The sequence below is a fragment of the Symphalangus syndactylus genome, chromosome 5 (genome assembly GCF_028878055.3).
Source record: "Symphalangus syndactylus isolate Jambi chromosome 5, NHGRI_mSymSyn1-v2.1_pri, whole genome shotgun sequence".
NCBI lineage: Eukaryota > Metazoa > Chordata > Mammalia > Primates > Hylobatidae > Symphalangus > Symphalangus syndactylus.
The window spans coordinates 46868602-46883747 of NC_072427.2; the positions used below are offsets into that span (position 1 = coordinate 46868602).

At 43.9% G+C, this 15146-nt stretch overlaps 1 pseudogene; it reads right to left on the reverse strand.

Annotated features, from left to right (window-relative positions):
- Positions 1 to 1208: 1208 nt before the first annotated feature.
- LOC129483799 (uncharacterized) lies at positions 1209 to 1318 on the reverse strand (annotated as a pseudogene).
- Positions 1319 to 15146: the final 13828 nt, after the last annotated feature.

A 15146-nucleotide genomic window follows, 5' to 3' on the forward strand; every position in this document is an offset into this window, starting at 1 on the left:
TTAGAAATGAATTGTTTGACATTCTCCTCAGTTTTTTTTGGATGATGCATGGGACTCCAGAATTCTCTGCCCAAATATCCCCAAGCTTGTCTCCAAACCCAGTGCTGATCTTTTCAAGGTTAGTTCTTCTAAGGGTGACCCAGATGCTGGTGTGTACAACCCAACCTTAAGGGATCAACAAAGAGTGAGTATTATGAGGAAGTTGGATATATAGGCTGAGAAGTCCATATGGGAATGCAAGAGATCTATGCTGATGCAAGAAGGGCTGGAGACAGGAGTGGGAAGAAAAAAGGATGCAGGATGAGGGCCAAAGCTGGGGGCTGGCTCTTCCCATGCCACCATGTTCCAGCAAGAGATTCTGACATCCAAGAATTTAAAATTCCAACCTGGACTTACAGGTTGTTCTGAAAGTATTTTTGACAAGGTAGGAGGACAGAACATATTGTATTGAATGATTTGTGAGCTTTACTTACAACTTTAAAATATTTAGACATCTGGTTTTTAGGCCTCCATTTGCACTCTTGTCAAGGCCCACAATACCCCATGACCTACCCTGCTACCTTCTGGGAGAGAAACCTTCACAGTCCAAATGGCTCAGAGCATGGTCCAGCTGAAACCACATGCTGTACCACCTCACATCTGTCCCACTCTGCCCTATTTTGTCCCCTAAGAGTGGTTAGATCTTACAGGGCACATCCTATGACCATGTGTTTTGCACAAGCCCTATACTAGTTTTCTGGTCTGTACTGAGGGCATTAAATCAAATATAAGAGTTTTGCCCAACTTTCAGGGACCATTAAACTTAATGCAATTGAATTATGGGCCTTGAAGCCTTGCCTGAAAAAGATGAGGTGGTTGGGCCGGGCACGGTGTTTCACGCCTGCAATCCCAGCACTTTGGGAAGCCGAGGTGGGTGAACCACCTGAGGTCAGGAGTTTGAGACCAGCCTGGCCAACATGGCAAAACCCTGTCTCTACTAAAAGTACAAAAAAATTAGCCAGGCATTATGACACATGCCTGTAGTCCCAGCCGCTCGGGAGGCTGAGGTGGGAGAATCACTTGAACCCAAGAGGCAGAGGGTGCAGTGAGCCGAGATGGCGCCACTGCACTCCAGCCTGGGCGACAGAGTGAGACTCCATCTCAAAAAAAAAAAAAAAAAGAGGTGGTTGAAATTTGGCTGACAATCCAAATTTCTTTTATTTTTTCCATGTCAGATGGGTAATGGGCCGACATCGTAACAAGGTCTGAGGGAGGCCCACCCATCTCTCACACACAAGCATGAAACCACAGTCATCACACTTATGAACTACAAAAGGATCACTGACTCTCTTTTTAAGGAGTGGCACACACCAGTGAAGGGAAGAAGGGAGCAATGTCAGGCTCAAGGGGCCACTTGAGGCAGTTTGGGGAAGAAGAAGGGCAGGCAGCAGCTGCTGAGAGGGACTTGGAGGGATGAACAGAAGTGTTTGCAGGTATCCTTAGGGAAATTTTACTATATGTTATGAGCAACTTGCCTCACTTTCCCCAAGAAAAGTCAGTAAATGCTACCTTACTCAAGATGGCTGATAGAGTTGGATTTGTTCATTTGTTTTGGAAGAGGATGACCAGGGGATGGAAGCAAGTGCCGAGTCTGGCCCAAAGCTGATCTTGGGGTGACAACAGGAGCTGCAGAAGGGCCCACGTGCACTCAGGCTAACTAATTAAATGGAATGTTGGACACGCATTTCTCTTTCTCCAGAGCTGACCATGTAAAGGCTTCAAAGTAGTGCCAAACTGTCTGAAAATGAAACAGGGGCAGCAGCAGCGGCAGGCTCACTCAGGCCTTCCTGGAGGATGAACTAAGAGACAGGTGAGCTGCATGCCTGGCCTTGCTCTACCAAAGCCTGTTTTTAGATATCTGCTTTGGTTGTTTTTGTTCTCTGTTTTTACAATAAAAGGAATTTGTGTTTATTCAACAAAATTTGAAGTAGGCCAGGCAAGGTGGCTTATGCCTGTAATCCCAGCATTTTGGGAGGCCGAGGTGGGAGGATAACTTGAGTCCAAGAGTGCAGGACCAGCCTGGGCAACATAGCAAGACACTGCTTCAAGACTCTACTTCTTTTTTTTTTTGATACCGAGTCTTGCTCTGTCACCCAGGCTGGAGTGCGGTGGCATGATCTGGGCTCACTGCAACCTCTGCCTCCTGGGTTCAAGCGATTCTTCTGCCTCAGCCTCCTGAGTAGCTGGGATTACAGGCACCCGCTACCACGCCCAGCTAATTTTTTTTGTATTTTTAGTAGAGATGAGGTTTCACCATGTTGGCCAGGCTGGTCTCGAACTCCTGACCTCAGGTGATCTGCTCGTCTTGGCCTTCCAACTGCTGGGATTACATAGGTGAGCCAACGTGCCCAGCCTTATTATTTTTTTAAAAATGAGAAATGTAGAAAAAGTTAAAAGCAAAAATAAAAATCTCTCTAGTGTTACCATCTGGTATAACCAGGTAAATATTCGTCATATTTCCCTCAAGGCTTTTCTTCCTCTCTACATAGGTAGGGTGTGTGTGTGTGTGTGTGTGTGTGTGTGTGTGTGTGTGTGTGTCAGGGAGAGTAAAAGATAGATATTTTAACATAATTGGATCCTCTTCCTTTTAGCACTGTTTTCAAGGCAGCAGGGTTAATGTGATCTTAAAGTACTAAGATGAGTCATCTTAGAATTATTGAGCAACTTCATGAGATTTGGTAAAAACAAGGTTGACTTTCCTTCATCTTGCCATTAGGAATTACCTACTCTAATATCCAGCTGCTTTTCTCATGGTCCATGCTCAGCAAGAAGGATAGCAAGATTCAAATCAGAGATGTAAAAGTAAGGAATATAACTAAGGCACTTGCTATTGACTTGAAGACTTAAACAGATTTTTACACCTGAGTCTTTTAGTCACAATAGTCCCACTTTGCACTAAGGTTAAAGAGGTGAAAAATCAAGTTAAAGTCAAAGAGTTCAAGAATCAAGTTGAAAGTCTGGGCATGGTGGCTCATGCCTGCAATCCCAGCACTTTGGGAGGCCAAAGCTGGCAGATTGCTTGAGCCCCAGGAGTTCAAGACCAGCCTGGGCAACATAGTGAGACCCTATCTCTACAAAAAAAAAAAAAATTAGCAGGTCATGGTGGTACACACCTGCAGCCCCAGCTACTTGGGGGGCTGGGGCAGGAGGATCACTTGAGCCTGGCTGTTCGAGGCTGCAGTGAGCTGTGTTCGTGCCACTGCATTCCAGCCTGGGTGACAAAGTGAGACCCTGTCTCAAAAAAAAGAATCAAGTTGAGACCAGGTGCCGTGGCACATGCCTGTGGTCCCAGCTACTCAAGAGGCTGAGGTGGGAGGATCACCTGAGCCCAGGGTTCAAGGCCAGCCTGGGAAACACAGCAAGACTCAGTCTCTAATTAAGAAAAATCAAGTTGAATCATCTGAATCTTCTGGTAAATCCTGTTCTAAACTATATTAGGACTCGATTTTTGTGGTATAAGTAACTTTGCATTTACTTGGGGATTTTGCTCAAAGATAAATAAGAGATGAGACAGCTCTCCCATATTTGAGGATGGCATATCAGCATTATATAAGGAGCAACATAAATTACCTTTTATAATTGAGCAGAGACTGGGAAACCAAACTCATTTTGTCAGAGTCCCAAAGAGACAAAAGTGAAATCTCAGCTCTTTTTTTCTTAGTGAGTTTGAAAAACTGCCCTGGGAAGAAACATTTCAGTCAATTTAATAATAAGCCTTCATACCCCTAGGCTTTTGCTTATGCTAATCCTTTGTTTTGTTTTGTTCTGTCACCCAGGCTGGAGTGCAGTGGTGCAATCTCGGTTCACTGCAACCTCCACCTCCCAGGCTCACGTGATTACAGGCACGTGCCACCACGCCCGGCTAATTTTTTGTGTTTTTAGTAGAGACGGGGTTGCGCCATGTTGGCCATGCTGGTCTCCAACTCCTGACCTCAGGTGATCCACCTGCCTCAGCCTCCCAAAGTGCTGGGATTATAGGCATGAGCCATCGCACCCTGCCACTGCTTATGTGAATCCTAAAACCTAGAAGGTCCCACCCTGCCAGCGGCATTCACACCAGAGTAAGTAACTCCATCGTGAGTGAGGGCTAGGAAAATGAGGCTGGGACTTACTGGGCTGCATTCCCATAAAGTTAGGTATTCCTAGCCTCTACATGTTTACAGTTAAGGAATCAGGTTGTAAATGTTTACTAAACAGACCCAGACTTGGGAGTGTCCTGATATCCCAGTATCTTGAGAACAAAAGAATTTCTAATTTTGCTTTAAAGATAATAATATCGATTCTCGCAAAACATCGCAAAATATAGTAATTAAGAAAATTAATCCTTTATTACAAACCCTTGTAGCAGAGCACACCTCCCCATGATCTTTTTTATCCTGTATATAAACAAGTATTGTACCTAGGGTGGGCGCGTTCCTCCTCTTACTTTCAGGAACGCCCTACTCTGTCTATGGAGTAGCTGTTCTTTCACCACTTACTTGCTTAATAAACTTGCTTTTGCCTTGCACTGTGGATTTGCCCTGAATTCTTTCTTGCATGAGATCCAAGAACCCTCTCTCGGCATCTGGATCGGGACCTCTTTCCTATAGCAATCCTAATCCTCCACCTTTCTATTTTTTGGTTATTTTAATTTTTTGGAGACAGGATGTCACTCTGTCACTCAGGCTTGAGTGCAGTGGCACAATCATGGCTACTGCAGCCTCGACCTCCTGGGCTTAAGTGATCCTCCCACCTCAGCCTCCCGAGTAACTGGGACTATAAGCACATGCCACTGCACTCTACCATCTGCCTGCTTCGGCCTCCCAAAGTGCTGGGATTACAGGCGTGCACCACCACACCTAGCCTTCTCCACCTTTCTAAATCAATCTTTATAGCCAGACAGACCATAGGCCACCACTCCAAGAAGCCCTCCAAAATCTTTGCCAGCATGATCTTTATTTAGCATTCATATTGTTCTGCTATGTGTAGCAATGTGTTCCGCTTGATAACAATGTTTTAAATGATAAGCAAGATATTTACAATGGTTCAAAAATTGAGCAATATAAAGCATTTCCAGTGTACTGTCTTGTTCCAACCCTTGCCCCCACATCCCACAAACACTTCTGTCAGTTTCTTGTATCTTTTCCAAAGTTTCTTCTTGCAAGCATAAATACAAATCTATTATTTCACCATCTCTATTTTCTTACACAGAAGGTAGCCTGATGTACATATAATTTTATACTTCGCTTTTTTTTTCTTTTTTTTTGAGATGGAATTTGCTCTTTTTGCCCAGGCTGGAGTGCAATGGCACGATCTCGGCTCACGGCAACCTCTGCTTCCCGGGTTCAAGTGATTCTCCTGCCTCAGCCTCCCCAGCAGCTGGGATTACAGGCACGCACCACCATGCCCAGCTAATTTTTGTATTTGTAGTAGAGATGGTGTTTCACCATGTTGGCCAGGCTGATCTCGAACTCCTGACCTCAGGTAATCTGCCCGCCTTGGCTTCCCAAAGTGCTGGGATTACAGGTGTGAGCCAGCATGCCCAGCCACCTTGCTCTTTTCATTTTAACTTATCAATACATCTTGGGAATTTTTCCATATAGGTTTAGAAATAAATTCCTTATTCTGTTTTTAAAGGGTTGTGTTTGCTTGTTTTTGTTTTTTGAGATGGAATCTCACTCCGTCGCCCAGGCTGGAGCACAGTGGCACGATCTTGGCTCACTGCAACCTCACCTCCCAGGTTCAAGGGATTCTCCCACCTCAGCTTCCCAAGTAGCTGGGACTACAGGCTCATGCCACTGTGACTGGCTAATTTTTGTATTTTTAGTAGAGACAGTTTCACCATGTTGGCCAGGCTGGTCTTCAACTCCTGACAAGTGATCCACCTGCCTCGGCCTCCCAAAGTGCTGGGGTTACAGGCATGAGCCATTGTACCTGGCTAAAGGGTTTTAAAACTTAAAGACTCTTGTTACAAATTGTCTCCTAATGTTTTTAACCAGTTCTGCTAATGATGGACATTTGCATTGTTTGCAATCTTGTCAGTTTGCATTGTGCATGTACATATCTGGATAAATTTCCAAAAGCAGGAGGGCTGGGTCAGATTATATAATTCTGTAATGTTGATAGAGGGAACCAAACTGTTTTCCACAGGAGTTCTAGCTGTTTATACTCTCAGCAAAAATACACAAGAAACCTGTTTCTCCACAGCTGTGCCAAAAGAGAGGAAAAGAGAGAGCACAGATTTAAGAAGTGGTGGCTCAGCCTCAGAAACAAAAGGAAGCTGGGCGCGGTGGCTAACGCCTTTAATCCCAGCACTTTGGGAGGCAGAGGAGGGAGGATTGCTTGGGCCTAGGAGTTCAAGGCCAGCCTGGGCAACATGGCAAGACCCCATCTCTACAAAAAATACAAAAAAAATGGCTGGGCATGATGGCACACACCTGCAGTCCGAGCTCTGCAGGAGGCCGAGGTGGGAGGATCAATTGAGCCCAGGAGGTCAAGGTTGCAGTGAGCCATGTTTGAAACACTGCATTCCACCTTGGGTGGCAAAGTGAGACACTGTCTCAAAAAAAGAAAAAAAGAAAAGAGAAAAAGAGGACAACTAGAGGAAGACTGGAAAGAGCACACACAGTGTTAGAGCTGACATCTTCCCTGAGGTTCAACCAGCCTCTCCAAGAGATGTCTAGAACCGCTGTTAGCACCAACTGAACATGCCTAACAGAACTAGCTGAAACCAGACCCTGGTCTTGGTTTTTCATTTCCTACCAATGGGACCACCATTTTCTCACATTTAAAACCTTGTAGGAGAGGATGGGGGCAGGTAGACTTTCAGTTTTTACTTCACAAACTCTAAATATTTATGCTTTATTTTATCACAGGAAGCATATATTTCTCATATAATTTTAAACCCAAAATAATATACTGCAAAAACTTGAAAGTCCAGTCATTTTTCTTTTAGTTTTTATTTATCCATTCAAACATTTTCTATTGTGTGAGCTATTTGTTTTTATTTCTGCTTTTTTTCTGACAGGTGACTAGAATAGTTTCTAAATAACGTAGCTTTATAGGGAAATTATTTAAAAAACATTCATTTCACTTTTTTTTTTTTTTTTTTGAGAGAAGTTCTCACTCTGTCACCCAAGCTGGAGTGCAGCAGCAAGATCATAGCTCACTAGGCTCATGTGATCCTCCTGCCTCAGCCTCCTGAGTGGCTGGGACTAAAGATGCACACCACGACACGAAGTTAATTAATTTTTTTTTTTTTTTTTGAGACGGAGTCACGCTCTGTCGCCCAGACTGGAGTGCAGTGGCGCAATCTCGGCTCACTGCAAGCTCCGCCTCCCGGGTTCACACCATTCTCCTGCCTCAGCCTCTCCGAGTAGCTGGGACTACAGGCACCCGCCACCACGCCCGGCTAATTTTTTGTATTTTTTTTAGTAGAGACGGAGTTTCACTGTGTTAGCCAGGATGGCCTCGATCTCCTGACCTCGTGATCCGCCCGCCTCGGCCTCCCAAAGTGCTGGGATTACAAGCGCGAGCCACCGCGCCCGGCCTTTTTTTTTTTTTTTGTAGAAACAAGGGTCTCAATGCGTTGCCCAGGCTGGTCTTGAACTCCAGGCTGGTCTTTTTTTTTTTTTTTTTTGATACAGTCTCACTCTGTCACCCAGGCTGGAGTGCATTGGCACGATCTCGGCTCACTGCAAGCTCTGCCCGACCCCCCCGCCCCACCCCGGTTTCATGCCATTCTCCTGCCTCAGCCTCCCAAGTAACTGGGACTACAGGCACCCGCCACCATGCCCAGTAGAGACGGGGTTTCACCATGTTAGCCAGGATGGTCTCGATCTCCTGACCTCGTGACTCACCCGCATCAGCCTCCCAAAGTGCTAGGATTACAGGCGTGAGCCACTGCGCCCGGCCTCTCCAGGCTGGTCTTGAACTCCTTGCTTCAAGCAATTCTCCCACCTCTGCCCCCCAAAATGCTGAGATTACAGGCTAATTTTGCTTCTTTATAAATTACTTCTAAGCATCACCCCCTGCCACCACTCTCACACCCACTTGCAGTTTTTAAACTGAAAAGAAACTGGAATGTTTACATAATTATTATTGGAGCTGGGACACTTTTTTTTTTTTTTTTTTTTGAGATGGAGTCTCGCTCTGTCGCCCAGGCTGGAGTGCAGTGGCGCGGTCTCGGCTCACTGCAAGCTCTGCCTCCTGGGTTCACGCCATTCTCCTGCCTCAGCCTCCCGACTAGCTGGGACCACAGGCGCCCGCCACCACGCCCAGCTAATTTTTTGTATTTTTAGTAGAGACGGGGTTTCACCGAGTTAACCAGGATGGTCTCCATCTCCTGACCTTGTGATCCGCCCGCCTCGGCCTCCCAAAGTGCTGGGATTACAGGCATGAGCCATGGCGCCCAGCCGGAGCTGGGACACTTTTTAAAGGGAATTTATATAGCTAGGATTTGTGACAGTTGTGTGATATTCTTATGTGGTGTCATGCACTTTTCAATTCACTGAGGTCTCTTTTATAATAAAAATGCATATTTATATTTATTTTATATAATTTAGAGCAAAACTGTACTACTTTAAATTATGGAAGCTTATAATTGTCATAGCTGTTTTTAGAATCACATTCTTGGTCCAACATTTAATCCATTTGTTACCAAGTCCTTATTGAAGCATTCCTCCTATGGGAAACTGTCATCGACTTTATCATGTTTGGCTCTGTTTCGGGATTTCCAGGAATTCAATATAATAAAAGAGAGGGGCCATCTCCTTGTGCCCTTGACCTTTGTGCATTCACCTTTCCACAGATACAGACACTGTATAGAAATGCACCTGAACCATCTTTCCTACTTGGCATCAGGACAATGGACCAGGCAACAAAGGAACCTTTTGAGCTATCTCTTTGTGGTGCTGCCTGCCAGTCCACAGCTCAGATCCATCTGTGCCACCAACTCTGTCAAACTACAGCATTTACTCAATTACATTCATACTAGGTTCCATTTAGCCTTGTTGCTTTTTCAAAATTAGTGAAATATGGAGAAAATATAAGTGCAAACACTAGTAAAAGGGAGTGTTGTTCTCATAAACATGAAACAATTGAGACGAAGGGAATCATTAGGTGTGGAGAAGGTAGTGAATCTTCAGCCTCAATAATGACAACTCATACTGAGATGTTGCTATGCATTACTCATCATTGCTATTACTTTATAGGATTTAATTCATATTCTTACAACACTATGTGAGAAATAAATGACGAAGGTACTATTATTATCTCTGTTTTTACAGATAAAGAAAACAATTCATGATTTACAGAGGTAAATAGCCTGACCCAAATCTTAAAGCTGCCTATTGGACTTCAGGTGGTCAACTTTGCTCAGCTAGGATGGAGACGCTCAGATTTTAAAAACATCTATGCATGCTGGAATTATAGCTTAAGAGTATGTCTAGGGGACAGCACACAATCAGGAATTTTATACTACATTTTAGATCTCTGAAAATAGAAACCTGTGCTTAAAGCACACAGATTTGTTTTTGAACTTTATGTATCTGACATTGGTGTGTGTTTTGGGAAAGTGTTCTATATGAAGGTAGAACTCTCTTGCATTGCTGTACGTTTTGGATGTACATGTAAAGATGTGAATCCTATGAGGACAGGGAACTTGTCTTCTACTTCCCCAGCACCTACAACACTGCTCAGTAAAGGTTTGTTGTGGTGGTGAGTGAAAAGAGCAGTCAGTTGGAAACCATGCTGCCATCATGCTGAACACCAAGAAACACTCTATTTAATCTCCCCAAGTGTTTGTAACAATATATTGAAAAACATGTCAACTGGCTGAGCGTGGTCCTCATACTTGTGATTCCAGCACTTTGGGAGGCCGAGGAGGGAGGATCGCTTGAGCCTAGGAGTTTGAGACCAGCCTGGGCAATATAGCAAGACCCAGTCCTACAAAAAAAGAAAAAAAAAATTAGCCGGCCATGTTGGTGCCGCCTGTAGTTCTGACTACTTGGGAGGCAGAGGCAGGAGGATTGCTTGAGATATGTGTTCACACTACTGGATTCCAGCCTGAGCGACAGAGTGAGACCCTGTGTCAAAAAAGAAAAGAAAACAGAAAAATAAATGTCATCTTAAATACACACACACAACACACACATCTATGTGTTTGCACAAATATTTGAGGGCATGTAATCAAAAACACATTTGTAAGTACATGATAATAAAGGAAAAATGATGTCACATCTCAAGTATGTAAACACATTTACAGGCGTAATGATGATAAAGGGGAAATGATGATGATCGTTACAAAGGCCGTACATTTTTTTCTGTTGAAGAGGTGAATGGAATTACCCTCCTGGACTCACTAAGTGTAGAAATGAGGCAGCAGACAGGCACAGTCAGCAAACTGCTGCATGCCCTAAATTTGGAGTGTCTACCCTGTCTTCCTTCCCCAGAGACTCTGTCCCCATCTGCCATCTCTTCTTAATAGGGCAGTAAGCTTTAGGACATCACTCCTCTCACAGCATTTGCTTGGAATGTGACTGGACAGGGACCTGGTCCCAGCAGAGCCTTCCTTGTCAGTGACCTATGACCTGGGTGGTGTGATTTAAAAGGTTGAGCTGGGTGAGTCAGATTCTTTCTGTTTTTCTCTCCGTCCCTTTCTCCCTAAGGAAATTGAATCAAAAGGCCTAGAGGGCAGTTTGCAGTGAGCTGTGGGCAACATTCCAAAAAGGTTGTTCTAGGGCCCAAGTCAGATCATGACAGGCTACAGGCACTTTGCAAGCTGAAATCGGGGAAGAGGAACAACTGTGAGTTAAGTGGGAGAAGCTTCAACAGACAGACAAGAAAAGAACATCCAACCATGCAGAGATGCACAGCCCTGCCTTCTTTTGTCTTGTTTTTCCTGGGCTCCTGGGAATGTATACCTTAAAAAAATTTCTTTCTGGCCTGGTGAAGTGGCTCACACCTGTAATCCCAGCACTTTGGGAGGCTGAGGCACTTGGATCACTTGAGGCCAGGAGTTCGAGACCAGCCTGGCCAACATGGCAAAACCCTATCTCTACTAAAAATTTCAAAAATTAGCTAGGTGTGGTGGCACATACCTATGGTCCCAGCTACTTGAGAGGCTGAGGCATGAGAATCGTTTGAACCCGGGAGGCAGAGGTTGCCGTGAGCCAAGGTCGTGCCAGTGCACTCCAGCCTGGGTGACAGAGTGAGACTCTGTCTCAAACAAAAACAAAAACAAAAATAAAAACAAAAGCAAAAAATAAAGCAAAGGCCAGGCATGGTAGCTCACGCCTATAATCCCAGCACTTTGTGAGGCTGCAGCAGCCAGATCACTGGAGGTCAGGAGTTCGAGACCAGCCTGGCCAACTTGATGAAACCCTGTCTCTACTAAAAATACAAAAATTAGCCAGGTGTGGTGGTGCGTACCTGTAATCCCAGCTACTCAGGAGGCTGAGGCAGGAGAATCGCTTGAACCTGGGAGGCAGAGGTTGTAGTGAACCGACATCACGCCACTGCACTCCAGCTTGGGCAACCGAGTGAGACTCCGTCTCAAAAAAAAAAAAACAATATTTTCCTTAAAGTAACCCATGTGCTCTTCTGATCCTTGTTACTAAAAGAGACTAAATTGGAGCAACAGATAACGGGAGAAAAAAAGTCTCTCTTGGCCAGGTGTGGTTGCTCACCTGTAATTACAGCAATTTGGGAGGCTGAAGCAGGAGGACAGCTTGAGGCTGGGAGTTTAAGGCAGCAGTGAGCTGTCATCATGCCATCCTACTCCAGCCTGGGCAACAGAGCAAGATGTCATCTCAAAATAAATAAATGAATGAATAAATAAATAAATGAATAAATAAATAAGTCTCTGCTAGTGGAGGATATAAACTCAAAAAAAAAAAAAAAAAACACAGGAGAACCATTTAAGTACAGCAGTCCAAGACTATGAAAGATAGTGGCAAACAGTCATTTCATCTGATAGTCCCCAAGGACCTTGGTTCGTGCAATCCTGTGCAATAATCAATATTTACTTTAATGACCTTGAGTCTTAAAGCAAAAGCTGCTTGACATTCAATGTATTTTCAGAAGCCAATGAAATGTGTAGTTTCATTCAGAAAAAACTTTTCTTAAAGTTAAAAAAAAAAGTCTTGGTGTCTAAAAATGACAAGATTTGGCTGGGTGTAGTGGTTTATGCCTTTAATCCCAGCACTTTTGGAGGCTGAGGCTGGAGGACTGCTTTAGCCCAGGAGTTCGAGACCAGCCTGGGTAACATGGTGAGACTCTGTCTCTACAAAAAATAAAAAAATTAGCCGAGCTATAGGTAGTGAGTGCCTATGGTCCCAGCTACTTGGGAGGCTGAGGCGGGAGGATCACTTGAGCCTGGCACAGTGATCCCTGTTTGTGCCACTGCACTCCAGCCTGGGAGACACAGTGTGATGCTGTCAAACAAACAAACAAAAAAACAACAAAAAAAAAAAAAAGAAAGAAAAAGAAAAAAGGAAAAAAGGCAAGGTTCATGCAGAGATTTGTTATTTTTTACTTTTCGAAATGCACATATTTATTGATCCATGCCTTGCCTTGTTGCAGCAAAGAGCTCAGATGACTTATAAGAATACACAGAATCCAGCAGGAAAGTAAACATTGACAGTGGCTGGGGAAAAGAAAGAACATCAGTGTATGGACAGGAGATTTAGTTATCAGCAAAGCTCATTTCCATGGACTTCCTCATTCCTTGGTAGATCATGGACCACCATAACTAGTATTACTCATTATTTCAACTCCAAATTTTTTAGATTTGGAGAAAGATCAAGGTTTATCTTCTGAATGTAAAAATCAAATTGAAACTGGAAGAAAGAAAAGAAAATATTGATTTAAATCAGACACAATATAATAATAAATCTACACAAACATGCTTTTAATAAGCTACTAATTTAAGCATATGTTTAAATCATTTCTATTCCTTTACTTCAGTAAAATAATTGTACAGCAAAATAATTTTATCTTTTTTTTTTTTTTTTTTTTGAGACAGAGTCTCCCTCTGTCACCCAGGCTGGAGTGCAATGGCACTGTCTCGGTTCACTGCAACCTCTGCCTCCTGGGTTCAAGTGAGTCTCCTGCCCCAGCCTCCTGGGTAGCTGGGATTACAGGGGGCCTGCCACCACGCCCGGTTACTTTTTTGTATTTTTAGTAGAGATGGGGTTTCACCATGCTGGCCAGGCTGGTCTCGAATTCCTGACCTCAGGTGATCCACCTGCCTCGACCTCCCGAAGTGCTGGGATTACAGGTGTGAGCCACCGTGCCCAGCCTTAATTTTATCTTAATCAGAAGTAGCATCATATTACATTATACAACTGGTGAAATTCTCTTCAACATCCTTTTTATAAACCAATATCAACATACTGGGGAAAAAGTGTTTAGAGTTAAAATTACTATGCAAATGTAATTTTTATATTCCATTAAAAAGCAACAATTTTTCTGGGAGCTCTGGTTCGGAAAGGCTCACAGGGTTTTAATAAGTGTGTTCCTATTCATTTTGGGCCTGCATTAGGGACAATTTCTTCTGATGGACATTTCTATTACACAATCTCTGATTAAAGGGTAATAGTGTAGGCTTCAGAGCCAGACAAATGTATGTATTTGATGCAGGATAGCTGAGTAATAGCTTGGGTAAATTACTAAGTCTTCTCAACTAAGTTTCTTAACTGCAAATGGAGCTAACATGATCATATGGAAGATTAAATAAGATATTGCACGTTAAGCACTTAGCTCAGTAGCTAATAGCTAGTGAATCTAATACACGATGTATGTTATGATAAAAATAGTGATTGCAGAGGACATTTCACACTGATATGATACAAGTCTCACTTTCATTAGTGTCTTGTTAAAGGTTTCTAATTTTCCCATTAACAAATTTTCTTTTTTGTGTGGAGATGGAGTCTCGCTCTGTCACCCAGGCTGGAGTGCGGTGGCGGGATCTTGGCTCACTGCAACTGCCGCCTCCCGGGTTCAAACAATTCTCCTGTCTCAGCCTCTCCTATAGCTGGGACTACAGGCGCAGGACACACGCCCGGCTAACTTTTGTATTTTTAGTTGAGACGGGGTTTCATCATATTGGTCAGGCTGGTCTCAAACTCCTGACCTCGGGTGATCCACCCACCTTGGCCTGCCAAAGTCCTGGGATTACAGGTGTGAGCCACTGTGCCCAGCCAAATTTTCTTTTCTTTTCTTTTTGAGATGTAGTCTCACTCTTTTTGCCCAGGCTGGCCCGCACTGGCCTGTCTCTGCTCACTGCAATCTCCACCTCCAGGGTTCAAGAGATTCTCCTGCCTCAGCCTATCGAGTAGCTGGGATTACAGGTGCCTGCCACCACGGCCAGCTAATTTTTTTTTTTTTTTTTTTTTGTATTTTTAGTAGAGACAGGGTTTCACCATGTTTGGCCAGGCTGCTCTCAAACTCCTGACTCCAGGTGATCTACCTCTGCCTCCCAGGTTCATGCAATCCTCTTGCCTCAGCCTCCCAAATAGCTAGGACCAGGGGTGTGCACCACAACTCTTGGCTAATTAAAATTTTAAAAAAAGTGTGTAGAGACAGGGTTTCACCATGTTGCCCAGGCTAGTCTCAAACTCCTGGGCTCAGGAAATCCTCCTGCCTCGGTCTCCCAAAGTGCTGGGATTACAGGCGTGAGCCACCGCACCCGACCCCACATTAATTAACTTTAGTGTTGTGAGTGCATTCTGAATGATTTTTTATGGTATTGACAGGGAAACTAGTTTTACTGCTCGATATTATTTTCTTGCTGCTTTCCAAAATGCATAAACAATGATTTTGTTCACTGATAGATTTATACAGAAAATTTTACTTTGTATTCATTTTGATTTTTTTATTTGTTCCTTTTCATTCAGCCCCAGAAAAAATGCAATTAATCACGCCAAGGTATGCACAAACTCTTATCTGACTAGCTCCATCATGTGTCTAGAATGAGTTTTACAGTTTTAAAAGTTGCTTCCACTTCACTGCTACTATGGTCTTGAATAAGTATCTGGCCGGGTTCAGTGGCTCAAGTCTATAATCCCAGCACTTTGGGGGGCTGAGGCAGGCAGATCATTTGAGGTCAGGACTTTGAGAGAGCAGCC